Source organism: Bidens hawaiensis, unplaced genomic scaffold, assembly GCF_021521415.1.
Source record: "Bidens hawaiensis isolate Kalapana, Puna unplaced genomic scaffold, B.hawaiensis_p1.1 tig00002772_1, whole genome shotgun sequence".
In the NCBI taxonomy this organism is placed as follows: Eukaryota; Viridiplantae; Streptophyta; class Magnoliopsida; order Asterales; family Asteraceae; genus Bidens; species Bidens hawaiensis.
In genome coordinates, this window is record NW_027491150.1 from 1 (window position 1) to 17,317 (window position 17,317).

Sequence of the window (17,317 nt, forward strand, 5' to 3'; positions counted from 1 at the left end):
TTTTTTCATTTGTTATGTAGTATGGGAATAATATTTTGGGGGGGGGGGGGGGGGGGGGGGGGCATAAATCAGGGTGAGATGAGCCGAGTCAAGCCACTCGTGAGTTACTTGAGCTCGGATTCATAAGAAGCTCAAAATGAGTTGAACTTTTCCATGCTCGAGCTTCTCAAACAAAACCCATTTAGCTATCAAACCTAAGCTCAAATATTGTATGGGAAGCTCATTAGTCTCGTCAACTCTTAACAGGCCTTGTATATTTTTTTAAGTTCTACCTCTTTTTAGAGGTCTGTGTACTATTAACTATTAACTTCACACTACATTATCCACATTGAGCCGAGCTTTGACTCATTTAAGATTTTTCTTCAAACATATTACAATAATTACAAACGTATAGAAGTTAACTGATAAGAAAACAAACACGCCGAGCCTAGACATGTAAAACAACTCACGAACCAAACTCGAACTCTAGCCCTCATAAGTTTAAACGAGCCGAGCTCGATCCTAGGGTTGTTCAAAAGCTCGAGGCTCGGGCTCGTGGCTCGCTTGATAAAAGCTCAAATAAAACTAGCTAAAAAATTTGATTTGAAACATCTTAAGCTTAGTTTATTCATTTTTGTAACCGAGCCAAAATCGACATAGGCTTGGGTCGTTGGCTCAATCTTAATCTCGTTTAACCTTCAAAATCGAGCTAGAGCCTTAGCTGAGTTGCCTCGTTTAATTTCGAGCCCGAGCTTGAAACCACCCTGGCTCGACTCGTGAACAGACTAGTCAATCCCGGGCTCGGGCTCGGACTCGGCTTGTTCCATAAAAGAAACAATTAAATTCTTCAAGGACCTGTACTGGAAAAACCCAACTTTACTTTTCAAAACCAACCACTCTCATTACTCCATTCCACACCACTACAACCACCAACCGCAAAATGACGTCACCGGTGACGTTAGATCCCGTAACCACCACCATATCTTCACCACCGGCAACAATAACCTACCGTAACCATACAAACCCACCACCACCACCACCACCATCACTACCACTAGTAGTCACTCTCAACTGCATCGAAGACACATCCATCGAAAACAATCACCTAACCAACCTCGCGCGTGTCGTCCACGCGCCACTCCACCTCCTCGCGGACTCCAACCTCGAGTCCGCCACCGCCGTCATCCTCCACTCGCTCGCGTTCCTCCCACGCGCCGCCCAACGCCGCCTCCGCCCGTGGCAAATAATATTAATTCTCGGATCGTCTGAACGTACCGCGGATTCAGCTGTTGCCGTGGAGCTAGGGCTTGGTAGGGTTGTACACGTGACGTGTCACGAGATGAGGAGGTGGCTGATACGGTTATGGCGTTGTTTTTGGGGTTGTTAAGGCGGACGCATTTGTTGTCGCGGCACGCGCTTTCGGCCTCGGGATGGCTTGGCTCGGTCCAGCCGCTGTGCCGGGGGATGAGGAGGTGTAGAGGACTTGTGTTGGGGATCGTTGGACGGTCGGGTTCGGCTAAGGCGTTGGCGACTCGGAGTTTGGCGTTTAGGATTAGTGTGTTGTATTATGATGTTCCTGAGGTATAATTATTTTATATAATTAGAGTAGTATTAGCTTCGTGGACTTGTATATTGTTAGGGAATGATCATGAGAAGCGAACTCTTATTCGTTAGAGAACTAGAGAACTCAATAGTACATATATGCAGTATAATGCAATACACACACACACACACACTACATATAAGCAGTAGTATACACAACATAAATGCAGTAGTATACAATACACTACATATATGCGGTATATGGTACTGCATATATGCAGCGTATACTACCACTTATATATGCTCATGTGGTATAATTATATTATAATTACAGTTATTGGTCATGGAAACATTGATAGTGGAGTATGTTGTGGAGTTTTATACATACAGATGTTCATTTAGTTGTGTAGTTGTGGAAATGTCAGTGTCACTTACTGTTGGTTAAGATGCTAAGTTAAGTAACTAAAATTTAGCTTACTTATATGAAATGTAGTTTGTTACTTTATGTTAGTGAGCAAGTTGGGTAGCTTTAGGTGTTCCTGTTGATTGGTGGGTGTGATTTGTTAGTAATTGGTTTAGGAACTTGAGAAATGCAGGGTAACATTTGACAAACTAAACATGTGTTGTTTCTTTCTTGCATTTGAGTTGCAATTACTTATAGGATGAATGATTTTTTGGTCATGGTTTGCCTATGTTCAATTGTTCAACTGTATTAGGTATAATTGAGCATGTTCACAGGAAATTAAGTTCAAGAGGCATCTTTCTTAAACATGTATAAGTTGAATATGATGTGAAGTTTTACTCATATAGATGCTTAGCTTGTCGTGTAGTTGTGTTGCATATGCCAGTATCAGTTACTGTTGGTTAAGATGCAAAGTTAACTATTACATTTGATTTACAATTACTAATAGGATGAATGGTTTTTTGGTCATGGTTATCGATTAACAAAATTTGCTTCCTTAAAGCTAATACTGTATGTCTGTGTTTGGTAGGTTAGGTAGATTTATTTAGCTGGAATTTGTGTTCCTAAAGAATGGGAGTAGGGCTATGTAGGATCAGTCATTAAAGCTACATATACTAGTTTAAAAGTTTTAACTATATTAGGCATAACTAGGTTAGAAACCCATATATTACACGGGTTGAATAAAAGAGGTGCCTGTTATGCTTTTAGTCAAACAAATTACTTTTCACTCGTTTCATATATCACTAATTTATTATACTCTCAAATGTAACTTTGATACTTATTTTTGTATCTACCAGGAAAAAGGAAAAAGAGTAAGCAGGTTTCCTCCTGCTGCAAGGAGGCTGGACACTCTCAACGATTTACTTGCTGCAAGTGATCTCATTTCACTCCATTGTGCCCTAACGAACGACACAATTCAAATCCTAAATGCTGAATGCTTGCAGCATGTCAAGCCAGGCAAGTTGTTTGCTGATTTATCATTAATTCATTATGTTTTATACAATGCGAAAAAGGATACGAGGATGCCTCTTCTTTACACTTAACAGTTTTTTTCTTTAATATACAGGGGCATTTTTGGTAAACACTGGTAGCAGCCAGCTGTTAGATGATTGTGCAGTAAAACAGCTTTTGATTGATGGCACACTCGCAGGATGTGCTCTGGATGGTGCTGAAGGTCCTCAATGGATGGAAGCATGGGTAAGATGAGTAACCATAGGGTATGGGAATTTATAGAACATGCAAATAAACTTGTTACGTGACTTGTGATTGACTGATTTTTTTTAAAACTTTGTATACAATTAACTGAGATATACGTTTGTGTACTAATTTTTGTTTGATGCTAATTTTCCAAACACAAACTTACTGCAGGTACGAGAGATGCCGAATGTTTTAATACTTCCACAAAGTGCAGATTACAGTGAAGAAGTATGGATGGAGATTCGGGAAAAAGCCGCCACAATATTACAAACATTCTTCTTGGATGATGTCATCCCAACCGATGCCGTTTCAGACGTTGATGAAGAGGAAAGTGACGCACTCAATGAAGATGAGCAAAGTATCAAACAAGGCAATGTTCATATGTCTCACAAAAGCCCCATGGTAAAAGATATTAGTCAACCTCAAGAATCAACATTATCACAAACCACCTCACCTCAATCGGAAGTTAAACGCAGTAGATCAAGTAAAAAAGCTAAAAAAAGACACGCCCGCCAAAAGTCAATGCATAAAGAAAAAGAAGGTACTTCAATTAAAGAAGATGATACTGCCATGAGTGGTACAGACCAAGTGCTAAGTTCTAGTTCACATTTTGCTTCACCTGATGATTCAAGAAGTAAAAGAACAACTGTTGAATCATTACATGACTCGTCAGTTAAACATCTGAAATCGAGCACGGGTGTCGGTAAAAGGTCTATTGAATTGCTGAAAGATGGCTGTGTTATTTCTTTGCAAACACGGGATCAATCTGGACTTCATGTTTCTAGGCAGAGAGCTCAAGGTGGCGGATGGTTTCTTGATATGATACCAAATGTCACGAAAAGAGATCCAGCAGCACAGTTTCTTATTGTTTTCAGAACCAAGGTTTGTGGAGTTCAGTTTATTACTAATATATCATTCTAAAACGACATCGGTTCAAGTTCAAAACAATGTAAGACGGGAACAATTCTGGTTAAACCTGGACTGCTTGAACCGATTTTTGAAAAAGTGTTTAACCAATAATTTAACTGACTACCAGTTTGAAAAAACCTGTTGTAAATTTTCTTCTATATCAGCTAAATTTAGTTCTATTGTGATATCTGCAGGACACAATTGGTTTAAGATCTTTCACTGCTGGTGGGAAGTTGTTGCAGGTGTGTGTTTCTCTTTTAATTTATATAATTATATAAATATGATTCAACATAATAGAGTGTAAGTTGCATTGTCCATAGGTTTTATAAATATGCATGGTCCATCAAGTGAACAAAAAACATATAGGAGCTTTAAATCTTATAATACAATTCAGAATGTTAAGTTATTATAAGATGTTTAATCTCAGATTAATTTAAATGTGACATGATGAAATTATAGAATTGACATAATGAAGGTTACATATTATTTATAGAGGTTATTTTGATTTTATCTATACAGATAAATAGAAGAATGGAATTTGTATTTGCTAGTCATAGTTTTGACGTGTGGGAAAGCTGGACGTTTGAAGGCTCTTTGGACGAATGCAGACTGGTTAACTGTAGAAATCCTTCTGTAAGTATTTTTCTCTCTACATTTCTACTATAAGTTTCGTATTTGAATAAAACAATTTTGGAATTTATGCATTAAAGTTACGCTATGGGCATGGTCAACCAACATGATTCCTTAAAAGAACGAGTTATCATATATTCTTTGTGCTCAGTGTTTTTCCATTTCTCCTAACCACATTTTAACCGTTGCGAACTGCAGGCTGTTTTAGATGTACGCGTGGAGATTCTAGCAACCGTAGGAGATGAGGACGGGGTCACTCGATGGCTTGATTAATCTCATTTACCTACAAGACTCCATTCACACATTCTTTGTCTTGAAGTTTGTAGTATTGTTTATCAGTTATTTAATTGCTCTCGGGCATTCTCTGCCTTGAGGTTCTTGACACTTTTTATTATTATTATTATTTATTATTATTTTTTAAATTAGTCCAAATGCTTAGTATCGTGTAATGAATTTTCAATTTTGGTTTTGAGTTCGCGTGTAATCTGAGTTTTGTGCCTTGATCCAATCCAAGTTGGGTGCGCGAGATTTCGTTGACTTTGTGGGTTTCTTTGTGCATGTGTGTTGAATTAGACTCAAAAGGGGGGTGTGGGTTGAATTAGACTCAAAAGGGTCAAATCTACACAAACTTAAGTCGAGACGTTAAACCAAACCAAACCAAATAACTGGCTATCAACAATATGATAGAACTTGGATACAAACACGGGTTTACTCATCAACCAATGTTAGTTACTCTCACGTGTACCTAAAACCAACCAACAAAACGAGAAAGGCATAGAGAATTGAATACATTTTACTCTAAAAGTGTCCTGTGTAATGTTAGATCATGAGCTAGTGTACCGGTCGATAATCTTTATTACCTCTCACGTCATGGGTTTTACATTAAAACTATCGAGATAAAATAACTATATATTCTATGTCTATGACAAGTTAACTAAATAATATATATATATTATGTATACATATACAAAATTTAAATATGTAGTACATAACACATAAACCAAGCTCGGACTTGAAAATTTGCCCATAAGCCAAACTCGAGCTTTGAATATAGAGCTTAAAATAAGCCGAGCTTGAATCACCTTCTAAATAAACATACTTTATTTGGTTGTTTAATAACATATACTATTTTTCCGGTAAACTTACTCCACACATTTGACTTTAGTTACGTGTCAAACTATATGAGATATTAAACCATTTATTTTTACTACGAACCTTTTTTCAAATAAATAAAAAAACACATAATATGTTATGCAGTTATTGAATTAACAGATTTTGAATAGTTTTGTATATCAGATGTTATCTTAAAACACCAACTAAATAACTAAATTAATTATTGAATTCTAAAGTATTATGTTTTTTTTTTTGAACTGCTTCTAAAGTATTATGTACAGCAGCATTTGATACTAATCTAATTTAAAGTAAGTTTTTCATGCTAACATATAGAAGTGGTGTTATCTTTTATATGCAACAGCTTATTCAAAAAGGCTAAAACTCTTTATAGCTAAAATTTGATATTTGGTAACACAATCGCAAATCCGTGTCAAGAAAATCATCGATGAACAAACATACTAGACAATCTTTTCATTTACTGCAGTTATCAAAAGAAACAAAGTATGTCGGTGCGAAAAGACTTATTTACCTTGAAAGAAAGGTCAACAAGCTGTGGTATTCAATTCTCACATGTTTCCTTCAGTTTCCCGCAACTTGTACGCCCTGCAGAGGGAGACCGGGGTGTGCTCCTGCTCCTGCTCCCGATCCCGCTCCATCACCATCATTACTGCCATCATCGTCATCATCTTTTCTTCCCGGCTTCATTCTTTTACATGCTTCATCTGAATCAGTATCTGAACCACTGAAAACATCATCAGTAATTTCTTCTTTCACTTGTCCTTTACCTTTTGCAACAGCATCAACCTTTGACGGTTCAGAGTCCGAGTCATCAAACCTCATACCAATCACATGCAGTTCTGATTTTAGGGTAATTTGCCTCTTAGACCACCTTGGTCTCTCTTTCTTTTGCCAGCAACAGGCTCTTTGATTGCAACACCTTGGGTCATTTTATGAGAGAAATAATCCATAGCATTGTCGAAAACCTTTGGCACTGCACTTCTTCTCTTGCTACTGTCGTTTGAATCGCTTGTGTCATCAAAATCACTATCAGAGGTCACTTCTTTCTCTTTGCCTTTAGTCTTTGATTCCAACTTCTTATCTTTATTTGGTTCTGACATTCTTTTAACACTTGAAAAACTGCCTTAGACCCGAATAATTCTGAAATAATAACAATAATGATTGTTTAAATTAAAGAAAACATATCCAAATTTTCATTTATGACTCTAAATTAAACATATCATTCAATCATTTTATGGATCAGCTATTTCTTCTAACACATCTGCTCAATGAAAATGTTATTTAAAGCATGAAGGTATGACATTTCTAGTGATGAGTAATGAGTTTAATGATGAATTGAATATGTGTTACAAATGTGTCCTAAAAAAAGTTCATTTTGCTGCTGGTAAATTAAACTATAGTCTTAAAGTCTAATATAACATGGATTGTTCATGCTGAATTAACAGTTTTTAATAATTAGGACCCCAATTAAAGAGCTCCAAGAGACTAAAACATAGCAGTTTTACTGTTATTGCAAAACAGGCAGTCTAAATGTATATGTGCAAAGAATTAAAACATACGAGACAATGAAATTAGACTGAGTTGAACAATATTTCTAAGAAACAAGACTTGACGCCATTCGGATTGAACTTTGAACAACATAAGGTGTAATGATCCAAATAACCAGTAACATCTATACAAAACAAACATAGAACACAAATCACATTGCATATGGAGCAAAATCAAGAAATTAAAACTCATGAATCTATAATACGCAACGAAATGAACGAAAAGATATCTGAAATCACAACAGCATACAGAAATGGCAATGTGACTCAATAGAAACGAGAAATGAGGCCATTTAGATTGAACTTCGAACAACAAAACGACACAATGATCCAAATAAATAGCAAGTATGAGAGCGGATACAGGTAAGTCACTAACTGTTGTAGTTTGGTTTGTACTACTTTAATGAATACAAGCAAGCCTTCCATATAGGAGGCTAAATTAAACAAACTCACTGACTAAATATAAAATCTCCAAAGCATATATATAACAGAAATGTACACGTAAACGATGCACTAACTAACCACACTAACAACTATACATATAAGTCAGATTGTATAGTTAAGCAGAAATCAAGCAATTCATGAAGTATATTACATCCAACAAATTGCACAAAAAGAAATCGAAACTCAGGAACACTGAGACAAAATAAGTCACGAATCTATTGTGCATTCCGAAAACACTACGTTATACCAAATCTCAATGCGATTCAACATAAACAAGAATCGAGTCAATTCAGATTAAACTTTTAGCAATAAAAGGTGCATCAATCGAATCAGCAGTAAAACCTAACTCAAATCATATAGTTAAGCCGAATCAAGCAATTAAACCTCTTCACATATATAATATCCAACAAATCGCATGAAAACATATCTAAAATCAGGAACACTGAGACTGAATTCGTCACGAATATATTCTGCATTCCGAAAACACTACATTATACGTAAATCTCAATGTGATTCAACATAAACAAGAATAGAGTCAATTCAGATTAAACTTTGAACAACAAAATGTTCAATGATCGTATAGTGAAGCAGAATGAAGCAATTAAAGCACATAATACTGAAACTGAACTCGTCATGAATGCATTCTGTACTCAAATCTCAATTCGATTGAACATAAACATAAACTCGATCATACCTGAGGAAGATGAACTGATCCGTACGTAAAACTAAAACTCGATCAATTCCGTACACTGAAAACACAAAAATGCACGTAAATCTCAGTGTGATTCAACACGCGTCTTCAAATCTCAATTGCGATTAAACATAAACATCAAATCGAGATCATACCTGTAGACGACGAACCAATCCGTACGTAAAACTTCAACTCGATCAATTCCGAACACTGAAATCACAAAAATCTACGTAAAACTCAGTGCGAATCAACTCGAAACTTAGAGAAACAGCAATTAACCGATCGAACCTGTAGAGAATGAACACGAACTGATTGCCGAGTGCTTAACGTAACCGTACACTGAAAACACAACGATATATATAAACAAATATCAATCAGTGCGATGGATTCAACAAGCGTCAAAGCTTCGAGAAGCATATATGAAATAGATCGTACCTGTAGAAGATGAAGTGAACAGAGCGTTTGGTTGTGTTGTGTGTGATGATGGCAATTATGACAGCTGGAAGTTTGTTATCGTTAACAAAATTATTATGAGCGGGAAACTTTTTTGTGCTCGCTGATGCCACGTAGGACGGTATGAGAGTATGGGAGGAATAGAATAGTAAGTAGTGTTGTGCGTCTTTCGGTTCGATTTGGTTATCAGCCTTAACTGAAATCGTAACTGATCGGGTTTTAGTTAATCGGTTCGGTTAGTTTGTGTTTTTGGGTAGGTTAAGTTAATTTTGGACTTTTGGTTAGTAACCGAAACCAAACTTGGGGTAAATTTTTTGCTTAGAAATATATGGAATTAAGGCGTAAATACAGATAAATGGAGGTATAACACATGAAATACTTGGGATGAGGTATAAAACTAGAATTATGTGAAAATATGAATGATTCAGTTCGCTTAGGTTAATTTCAATTTAGTTTTGTCGGTTTCGGTTAACAGTTCGGTTATTGCTGACGTCTAATAGTAAGTGTTCATTAAAAGAGTTATTAGGAGTAACCATAGTGGAGTGAATTAGAGTTGTATAAGTTTGTTTTTTTTAACAGTACCACTTTTAACTTTTATGTTTTAATTGGTTTGGACTTGGTCAAAAAATTAGTTAACATCATATTAAATCCAAACCGGTCTGGAACAGTTTTGAGAAAACCGGTTATTTCTAATTTTGGAAATTATGAAAATAGTTACCGCAATACATTCTTAAGCTTAAAAAGAATAAATATTGGCATTTCTAATTGAAAATAGACATCGTTGTTGTCGTTTTGGTAGTACTTATGGTTGTTTATTAATTATTGTCGCCGTTGTTTGGTGTCTAGTTGTTATCTAGTTCTTCCTCGTTGAACGTTAAGTAAGGCCAACAAACCCCTTGCTATTTCTTTCTCGCATGTTTCTTGTTCGATCTTCAAGAGTTCACCTTCAAGGGGTGAAGTATGTGATTTGGTGAAGATCCGACACCAATGATTAAGTTGGTTGACGAAGATGCAATCCAACACCTATGGAAAATTTTGATTCACCTTATTTGGATGCCATTACTACAGAGTGGTTTTTGAGTGGTTTGATTAAACATCATATCCAATACCAATATACAACGAGTGGAAAAAGAGTTATTTGGGCAACAATGGCTATATATAAAACGGCTTATGTCAAACCGGATCTGGCTAGGATCCCATACCGGTCTAAACCAGCAATCTAGGTTTGAAACCGGTTTTGTTAACGTTTCGGATCAATTTTCAAAACGTTTTTGAATTTGTTTTCACCTCTCTAATCAAACTTGAGTTTGTGGGAAGGTTTAATGTGTCAAATCTAGTGTTGGCTGGTTTTCATTCTTTTTAATTTTATCACAAGGTGAATTTTAGAATATTCAATTGATTGGTGGTAGCGGTGTGTTATTTAACCGTACCTGAATACCAAACCTGACCAGAGACCCAAATAACTCGAACGGAAATTACTCAAACCGTTTAAACTTCTAACCCGAACCCAAGATCAAACATTTGGGTTGAAATCCCCAAATTCGGGTAGACCCGAATAACCCGAACTAGAAGTTAACTAAAAAATCCCATTCGTTTTAACAAGGTCACCAATCGTCGCGACATGTGTGTGTATTGTTCTTCAGATCGACATGCAGTTATTACGTGTTTTTAGTCATGTTCTAAACGAGTTTTATATGGTTTATTGTAGACAACTACTAACAAAAGAAACAAAGTTGGTCTGTGCTAGATTTCCGTGAGTTTTCAACTTTAGTTATAAGAGTTTTTATATGGTTTATGTTCAATTCTACATGTAGTTATAACGTTTTTTTATTAACTTTTTTTTTTTAACTTTACGAAAGACATGAATAATTGAATATGATATGGTTATTTATTTGTGGCTAGTAAATATGGGTGAGCTGTGGCCTTGTAAAATCGTAAGTTTTTTTATAATGTTTTTAAGCTATATGCTTTTAATTTAATGGAAAATTGAAAATTTGGAGTTTGTTTTAAATGTCTTTTAACATTTTCATAGTAATATAGTTCTTTTATTTACTTGAACTTATAAAACTAGTAGACAAATATAATAGTAGAAACAAATTTACCGGACTCGATCTACGAATCATTATCAAATTAAAAGATTCACAAATAAGATAAGACGTAGACCTAAGTAACAAAGACTCAACTAGTACACTTTTTATGTGTTATATATATAGTATTTGATACTCGTTTTTATTTATTAGTTAAGTATCTGACAACTGAGTGATACCTTGCCATCAAACTTTTCAAAGCGTGACATCAACTTAAAATGATCCTAGAACATTATAAACTCTACTTATAACTATAATTAAATTGTATATTCATATATTATGAAGCTAATTATGAGGTTATTTGTTCCTTAACTTCGGCCCGGCCAGTAGACCGAGAACCGGCTCAATGTTCGATCTCGTTCTAAAAAACATTCCATAATAAATTAATAATAAAAGTTGTAAGTTTTTTTTTTTTTTTTTTTTTTTTTTTTTTAGACAAAAATTTTATTTATTTCTACTGATGAAACATAGATATTACATCAATATAGCAGGTAGGCGGGCAACAAGTTGTAAGTTGTAACCGAAATTCTTGAATCTTAAAATGCAGAATATGAACAAAAAATCGACATTTTTCTTTTCTAAAACCGGAAACAACAATCACTCGTGAATAACACCAAAATAACAAATTTAACAATGTGGAATTGTGGATTGTTCCTTCTTTCTAAAAATGGAGAGAACATAGCATAATATTATAGCAAAGTAATTGTAACTTGTAAGACCATGTAATAATTGTCTAACGAGCATGTGAGCATGCATGCATACACACATACATACATACATACATATATATGCACACATAGTCATAACACGTATGCATATGTGTCTTCCGACTCAGTGAGCCATGCCGGGGTTGAATTTCACAGACTCCCTCCAATTGAGCTTAGTTGGATTTTTATTTGAGCGTATCTATGGATTTTAACCTTGAGCGTAATTTGCGTACGTAGTGTACAATAAGCGATTACAATATTGTAACCCTCCCCTATATATGCTTTGATGAGTTAGTTTATTGTAAATTTGTAATTGATGAATTAGATCACATAGCTATTTACGTTTATGCACCGCGTAGTTGATTTTAATTGCTTGTGTACGTTTTTGTATGATACCATATTGTTGTATGTTAACCTACCTACACATATACCTCGTACTCTTGATTTTTAACTGGTGTTGAAGCGTGTGATCAAATATAAGACAATTAGGCAGTGCATAGTGAGGCGAGAGGAATGGGGCGAAAAGAGGCGAGAGGAGGGGGAACACCGCCCCACGGCGATATGTGGGCGAAAAGGGGCGGGGGTTATTGTCACCCAGCATGTCTGTGTGGTTTATGTGTGTATATTATTATTGTATACATGTGTGATATATATATATGTGTGTATATATATATTATATTACTATTTGTATCCCTACACCATTACACCCCAAAAACAAATTCTCATCCCTTGCTGACTGGACGTCACACAACACAAAACGCCCTAATTTGTAGCTCCCCACCACGCATAGACTTAAGAGCATTTTTATTTTAGCTTGTTTGGTAAGCAAAGCGTCAAATCCACATAGAGTTGGTGATTGACACGTTGAGATGTGTTGAGGAGAAAGAGTACTTGAGCATTTTCACGTTTTCTTTTCGGTAACACTGAAATCTAACGTGTTCGATCGAAAACGATGTACGTAGATGATTTCCATTTTCTTCTTTGTTCTTCATGCACGTTTGTTAAATTTCATACCTTAATATATTTGGTCCAGTGCTCTCATAATGATTGTTTAAAAGCATTATGTCATTTTTTATTTATATATTTTTTTTCCTTTTGTGTTTAACATTGCAGAATTTAACAACGCACGTTCTTTGAAGTGATAAATAGCCAAAGGTAAATGTTAGAAATACATATTTTAATCATCTCAATAACTCAAAATAAAATAAAATTCATAGGAGTCAGATAATCGGTGTCAAAATTTCATATGGGTTAGTCGAGATTTTAACATATATATATATTTATAGATGAACAAAGCACAATATCTGACCCGGGACCCGCACATAACCAGACCAGACCCATGGGCCGGATTTTATGAAAAGACGAGACCGAAGACCGGACTTAAATGGGTATCGGACATTCCGGACGTCGGGACGGTCTGTACTTTGGGTTATACCATAATCGGATTCCAAGCAATGGGAGAAGTGTGAAACTGCTCATTGGAGAAACTACGTGTTAACACGATATATAAAAAAAGCTAAAAATATAACAAACTATGGGGGTGTTTGGCCTAGCTTTTTTAGTTTTTTTTTTACAAAATAAGCTTAATTTGGTGTTTGGCTTAGCTTTTTAAGCTTATGCTTATTAGTTTATATAAGCTCACTTGAAGAAGCTTATTTGAAGATGGTTTTTTAGCTTATTTGATATAAGTTTATTTGTTTAAGGGTGTAAATTACTCATTTATCCTTAAATGGTGGTGGATTTCTAATTATTACTCTAACAATAAAAAATGTTGGATTTCCCAACTTATTAAGACACATAATTAACTGGTAGAATATAAGCTAATCCAAACACTTAAAAAAAGCTTATCAAATAATAAAAAAAACTATAAGCTAGTTTTGTATATAAACACAAACTTAAAAATAGAAGCTAGGCCAAACACCCCCTATATGAAGTTGATAAAACAATAAAGTGACGGCAGGATGTTGAAGGGTGAAAGCAACAACACACGGACATAGCAACTACACAAGAATCTTACATCCGTACAGTACCAACCAATTCACTTCAAGAAGATCCAGTCGTTGATGGAGATAATAATCCGATGGCTACTGTTTACTCGTACATACACACTTACTAATTTTTTGTTTTTATTTATATGTTACAACTCTCACTACGTACTTTCTTCACCAAACCTCTCACCACAACTACAAACCAGTGTCTCAGGTGAGTCCAAAATTTGGCATTTTAAGTTATACATATAAGAGATGTTAATACATGATATATTGTCATGATAGACGTTATATGCTGTGATTTTATGTATCACAAGTTAATCTTTGGAATTATGGGTTTGTATGTGTGTACTTGACCCCATATTTTGTGTTATTGTGTATGTATGGATTTTTTATTTTTATTTTTTTGTAATGTGTATGAATATGTGTAAAAAATATCATAATTATATATAATTTTTAAAATAAATGAGTTGGCTCGTGAGTCGATTCGGACTCGGTTCGTTTATAAATGAGTTTGGTTATTTGTAACTTTTAATTTTTTAGTCAACCCATTGTTGACCAGTTCATTTTGTTATACGGCAATATTTACTCACTAGCCATTATTTATATGTAATATTTTAAGAGATACAAAGTTGGTTTTAAGTTTGATCATAATTTACTTTATAATTATTTTGTAGATTAACTCATCAACAACCATGAGGTACAAGAGAATTTGGCAACTAATCCTTGAATGGCGTCTTATTCGGTATCATAAATTCAAAGAAAGTTATTAGTATGGCGTGCTCTTGAGCTTTAAGTCGTAAGTTTCTTTTACGCTTTTGAGATATATAACATTTTTTATGTCATTACCTTATATTTAGTTTTGAAATAATTTATTTTATTTTTTTTTGTATTTTTTTTATTTTTTATGTCATTACCTTTATATTTAGTTTTGAAATAATTTATTTTTTTTTTTTTTGTACTTTTTTTAATTATAAACTGTAATTTTGATATTTTTTTAACATAATATAAACCAGATTATTGATAACGAGTAAACACTCTTTTAGGTTTGTGATCTTGTTTCTTAAACTTTTTATAAACTTGATGAAAGTATTAATACATGCAAATTCAATAATTTTATTTATTTTTATCTACTTATTAAGAAGAAACTAAAGCGTTTCAAATTTGGAACTAGAACGGAGAGGCTAATATTAGAAACTAGTTTGAGGCCCGTGTATTAAACGAGTAATTGATGAAAATTTTAAAATTTAACTGTGAAGTGAATTACAATCAACAAAATCATTATTTATTGTTAATACTAATTTATATAAAAATTACAGAAATTACATAAATAAGATTACACAAATACGTTACAAATAAACAAAACTTTTCTTGTACACTACATTTGTGATTGTATTGGTTGGTATATATTGTTTATCAAAAATCAAAATCTTTAATCCATGTATGCTTGTTAACTCTTGTTAAGGTAACATATATGTCTGCTTATAACTCTTGATATAACCATGTATAGTTATCTGTGTGACAAATAAGATTATTCAAGTACATACCGCGACCATAGATAAAATATAATATATATCCAGTAACTAACAAAAAAAATATTCATACACGTAAAATGTCATACATTTTGACCTGAAAAATTATTTGTTGTTATTAATATACGGCATATGATAAATTTTAGTTAATTTTATATATTAGAATTAACAATTGTATAATCAATAAACATATAAAACCTAAAATTTAAATATAACAAAATGATTTGTTTCATTTTATATGAGTGGAAAATGATAAAGAAATAATAACTTTAAAGTCATGTTCAACTAACAGTAATTTTTTTTAAAAAAAAATTGTGTATAGCTTTACTATCTTGAATATAAACTTTAATAGACACTTTAATTATGTATTACCCAACATGTAACACTAACATAACCTCCAATAATTGTATTTGTATAAAAATAAAATTACTAAATATAATATTGAAATGCTGTAAATAACTGATGAAAACGATATTATAGGTTTCCGTATCCTAAATGATTTTTGTAAAACGAAAACAGTGGAAAGGTATTGAAACATATTTTTTAGTTTAAAATTTTGAATGTTTTTAATTAAGTAATTTGTCTTATAAGACATATTAAATTAAATATATTTGAATGTATAAAAAAATATAAATCAAATTAAAAAATATATGTTTCTAGAACATTTGAGTTATGAAAGAAAAATATTGAAAACTAAATATTGATCTTCTTGTTGCTAACCATTTATACTACACAAAAAAGTTATATAAATAAATGATAAATCGTTATTCATATGGATTATAATTATAATATTTAACTTCAATGATTTAATGCTAAACACCAAGATATATATAATATATATTCTTCATGTTTGCAAAATTTATATAAAATGTTTGGAGAAATTAAGAAAATACCCATTTTCTTGAGTTTAAATACATATGAGAAAATTTTAAATCTAAATTTGAAACTAATCTTATGTAAAAAATTATGCACGACTGCTTCAATCTCAGTTTAAAGACAAGTTATGTGGCATCTGCCCCGATCCGACCCGACCCAGGTACCCGTTTCTCTGACCCGATCTCTCTTTTATTATTTAATATTTATACTTATATTTTACTTTTAATAATAATATATATTTTCCTTCCCGCCTCTTTCTCTCTCTTTCTTTCCGCCGTCCCGTCCCTCTTCCTTCTCTCTTTCCGCCTTCTTTTCCCTCTTGTCGCCGTCCCGCCCTTACGCCTTGTTTCCCTCTTTGCTTGTCCTTTGGTTCTTCCCGCCTAAGGATGTCTGCAGCTCCACGCGCCAGACTCCTTACATGGAAGCCTGCGTGAAGACATCTTGTTCCTGCGATGCGTGAAGAGAACTCTTCTCGCAGCGCGCTAAGAATGCATGTTCTTCCCGCAATGCGCTAAGAATGTATGTTCTTCCCGCGATGCGCTTAGAATTCTTGTTCTTCACGCAGCACGCTAAGGATTTGTGATTCTTCCCGCAGTGCGCTAAGGATTGTTGTGCCAGCCTTCGCGCTCGCGCACTCAGCCTTCCCGCGCTTAACCCTTGTATCTTCTGTTTATACCAGCCTGTATGCTTTTGTGTTGTCTTATCTTCTGTGCTGTTGACCTAACCTATCTAATGTCTGAATAGTTACTTTCGGCGCAGCATGCGTACCAACCCCCATTGGTTGGTAGAAAAAAAGTGACTGACATTATCTTTTGAGATCTGCTTTTGCCATGCTTGACCAGTACCTTTATCTGACCCGCCATGCCTGTTACTGTTCCCTGTCAGCTTTATCTTGCCCCCTGCAGCTGCCATATCTTTTGATATCTTTTGCTTTTGGAATCTTTTGCTTTTTGAGATCTTTTCCCCTTTTCTAGGGATTATGTCTCCTAGGGTTTTTCTATAAATAATAATAATATTTCATAACACATCACACACAAAACACTTAATCTCTCCTGTTCTCTTGCTCCTTGCTCTCTCTGCCGTCTTCCTCTCTGCCTCCGTCTTCCTCCTTGTTCTTCCTGCTTTTCCGGTAATATATATT

The 17,317-nt window shown here is 34.3% G+C and overlaps 1 pseudogene across 1 annotated transcript; it reads left to right on the forward strand.

Annotated features, from left to right (window-relative positions):
- The first annotated feature begins 815 nt into the window (after positions 1-815).
- LOC143621130 (C-terminal binding protein AN-like) lies at positions 816-5,101 on the forward strand (annotated as a pseudogene). Its single transcript, XR_013151460.1, has 7 exons — positions 816-1,560; positions 2,782-2,941; positions 3,051-3,181; positions 3,353-4,063; positions 4,285-4,332; positions 4,610-4,723; positions 4,919-5,101. The product of XR_013151460.1 is annotated as a C-terminal binding protein AN-like (transcript).
- The last annotated feature ends 12,216 nt before the right edge of the window (positions 5,102-17,317 follow it).